The sequence below is a fragment of the Odocoileus virginianus genome, unplaced genomic scaffold (genome assembly GCF_023699985.2).
Source record: "Odocoileus virginianus isolate 20LAN1187 ecotype Illinois unplaced genomic scaffold, Ovbor_1.2 Unplaced_Contig_25, whole genome shotgun sequence".
Lineage (NCBI taxonomy): Eukaryota > Metazoa > Chordata > Mammalia > Artiodactyla > Cervidae > Odocoileus > Odocoileus virginianus.
Genome location: NW_027224342.1, coordinates 122896 through 126585, shown reverse-complemented (window position 1 = coordinate 126585; position 3690 = coordinate 122896). Strand labels below are relative to the sequence as shown.

The 3690-nt window shown below is 39.0% G+C and overlaps 1 non-coding gene across 1 annotated transcript; it reads left to right on the top strand.

Annotated features, from left to right (window-relative positions):
- The first annotated feature begins 376 nt into the window (after positions 1-376).
- On the top strand, positions 377-483 carry LOC139034111 (U6 spliceosomal RNA). Its single transcript, XR_011486562.1, has one exon. It is a non-coding gene; the product is annotated as a U6 spliceosomal RNA (small nuclear RNA).
- Positions 484-3690: the final 3207 nt, after the last annotated feature.

Sequence of the window (3690 nt, the reverse complement as noted above, 5' to 3'; positions counted from 1 at the left end):
TGTTCTTTAGAAAGTAAATGGATAAATAAAGTATGCTACTCAGTGGTAAAGAACCCTCCTGCCAATGCAGGAGACACAGGAGAACCGGGGGTTTGATCCCTGGGTCAGGAAGATCACCTGGAGGAAGAAATGACAACCCACTCCAGTATTCTTGCCTAGAAAATCCCATGGACAGAGGAGCCTGGAGGGCTACAGTCCATGTGGTCACAAAGAGTCAGACATGACTTAGCAATGGAGCACAGAGGCATGTCCAGACAATGGAATGTTTGTTATTCAATGCTAAAAAAAAATGAGCTATCAAGCCATGAAAAGACATGGAGGAAACTTAAATGCATATTACTAAGTGAAAGAAGCCAATCTGAAAAGGCTACATACTGTGCTCGCTTCAGCAGCACATATACTAAAATTGGAACGATACAGAGAAGATTAGCATGGCCCCTGCGCAAGGATGACACGCAAATTCGTGAAGCGTTCCATATTTTTTAAAGTAATTAGCCTCCAACTAATAAAAAAAAAGGCTACATACTATATGATTTCACCTCTATGTCATTCTGGGAAAGAAAAAAGCATGTACACAGTAAAAAGATCCGTGGTTGCCAGGCATTGCTGGAGAGAGAGGAAATGGATAGCCAGGATGCAGAGGACTTTTAGGGCAGTGAAGCTATTCTATGTGATATTACAGTGGCAGATGTGTGTCATTATACATTTGTCCAAACTCACAGAATGTATAACATCAAAAGTACTTTCCACTCAGTTTTTCTGTGAAACTAAAATTTCCCTCAAAAAATAAGTTTATTAATTTTGCAAAAAGTAAAATAGAACATTTTGAAATGAGCAATATAGTTCAAGCTTCAGCTAGATGCAAAAACAGAAACAAACAAACAAGAAATCCCTAGACACAGAAGTGTTACAGGTAACAAGAGAAAAGCCAAAAATTTGAACCTGGCAATCTCTCTGGAGTGAGTGCATTTGCCCACTATACCACTCTGCCATTTAATTGCTTATTACTATTATTTTGCAAATGGGAAAATGGCGGCTCAAAGTGATGAGCCACTTGGCAAGTTCCTACATTCAGGGAGAGACAGTATAAGATTCCAGGTTTCCTGAACTCCCAAATCCCAGTTCCTCCTCCACTCTCACACTGTCTTTACATTTCCCCATGTCTTCCTCATCACAACATCTGGGAGGATGAATATGTATTGTCCTGAAAAGGGGAAAACTTTTGTTTCAAGTATAACATATAATACTCAAAACCTTTTGAAAAGAAAACCATCTCCTCTTCACTAATGCAAACAGTCAGTGAGTAAGTGGTGAGTCCAATCTGTGTCAGGACTCCAGCAGTTTTAGCATGCTTGGGTTTGGCACCAATTTGCATAGTTTCATGAGACACATAGGATAAGTACAACACAGACCAGAATGGAATGTAAGTAGATATATATCTTGGAAATGGCTGGTAGAAGGAGTTTTGCTTTTTTGTTTCTTTGTTTGTTTAGTTTTTAAACAAGACATTGAGAGGCACTAGAAAAGAGGAGACTTTTTAATTCTTTCAAAGGTAGTCCAGCTGAAAGAGGTATGCTTTGGTATAACTCCTTGACCCATTTTTTTCTCCTGATAAGAGACAAAGAGCCAAGACACCCAGATGTGAGGGACAGTCTATCTGTAGAAGGCCCTTATTTGATTAGACACTACTTTCATTTTATACCAGTTCATATTTCCAAGAGCATCTGTTTGCTTCATTTTACATCCCAACTTCTATTTCTTTCCACAAAACCCAAGGCTCAATATTTTTGAGTTAATACCACACTGCACCAAAATGCATGATTATGTGCAGCCTATTTCCTTTAGGTCATGTTCACATTCAGATATTTTATACATATTGAGAACAGAGCCATCTTTGCTTTGATTTTTTAAGCTGTGAGTTTGCTCTGCTCTAAGACAAATTAGACATTATTCCTAAGGCTTAGTATGCTCTGGTGAACTACCTTAAGGCCTGGGAGTTTCAAACAAATGTCTTCTCCTTTCAGGAAACTAAGCTGAGTCTCAAAGAACGTCCCTAGCTATTATGATTTCTTATTATTTCCTTTCATTGAGAAATCTCATAGTTTAGCATGATCCAATGCTTCAGTCACAATTGGCTGAGTTATGCTTGCTTAAATAACAGTCGTTCCCAGATGGCTGTTTCTAGCTTCAGGTCAAAAGATAACGAAACTAAAGAGTGATCAGGGTTCAGAAATCATAGCCATGTTGTTGGGTGTGTAAGCATAAAGCAACTCTATCGGGTCCTCTGCTTCATGGCAAACCTGAGAAGGAGAAGTTGGATTGAGGATTTTTCTTTTTCACTTTGAGTTTTTTGTCTTTTTAGTTTTTGTTTTCTTTGCTTGTTGGTTTGGAAAGTTAGAGGGAAGAGGAGCTTCTGGTTGCTCAGGGTGAGGGCCTCAGAAAAGTGAAAAAGGAGTTGTGTGTGTATGTGCATTGTTTATATGTGGGTAATTGGATGTCACATACAACAATCATAATAGATATCTGACTTCCAATAACCAGTCCAGGGAAGAATGTCCAAGATGATAGAACTTATCATGCATAATCAATCCTGTGGTAGTTTTATTGTCTGGGAAGTTATAAGCATCTTAAGGAGCCTGGCAAGAAATTAGGCTTGGATGCAAATAGTACTTTCACTTAACTTCATCCTAATATACTTCTATCAGAGGCTTCCCAGGTGGTGCTAGTTGTAAAGAACCCACCTGCCAATGCAGGAGACGTAAGAGACACAGGTTCAATCCCTGAGTTGGGAAGATCCCCTGGGGGAGGGCATGGCAACCCACTCCAGTATTCTTGCCTGGAGAATCCCATGGACAGAGGAACCTGGCGGGCTACAGTCCATGGGGTTGTAAAGAGTTGGACACGACTGAAGTGACTTAGCATGCACACATACATACTTCTATCAAGACATTCAAATTATGAAATGTAAAAGGTCCATTTACAATCTCTATTTTTACTCCATGTGAAAAAATACATTATCCCATTAAATGTGCTTGGTATATTCTGAGATCAACCATAAAGAGTCCTACCAAAGAGGGAACACCTTTCTTTCACTCTAAATATTAACATTCCAAGATAGGTAAGCCAAGCAATGATCCCTTTCCTGTATATGCTGGTTTACAGTTGACAAGCCATTTTCACACAGATTATCTTTGATTGCTATAATAATTCAATGAAAAAGGGCAGATATTTTTTGTGTCATTTTACAGTTGAGGAAACTAGAACCCAGAGAATATGGGAGAGACTGGCCAGTTATTTAACAAGCTGTGTTCCTTTTTAGCATATAGATCCCTTGAAGTTAGTCATGAACATGTGACTCCTGTCCAATAGAATGTGGGGAGAAGTGATGTCTACCATTTCACAGCCTGACCCATAAAACCCTCCAATATATAAGCTTCTAATCTTTTTCCTCAATGACTAAATGAATGAAGACTATTACAAGGACTTAGAGGACAGAAAGCTACAATATGGAAGAAGTCCAAGTCATCACTTGGAGACTCAAGAGAATTGTCCAGGAAAGTCAGTCAACCAGGCATATGTATTGGATTGTTGTCTGAGTGAGAAATAAGTTTTTGTTATTGTAAGTGACTGGAATTTGGGGGTAGTCTGTTGCAGCAGTTACCCTACATTAATACAGAGAACTTCAACGAT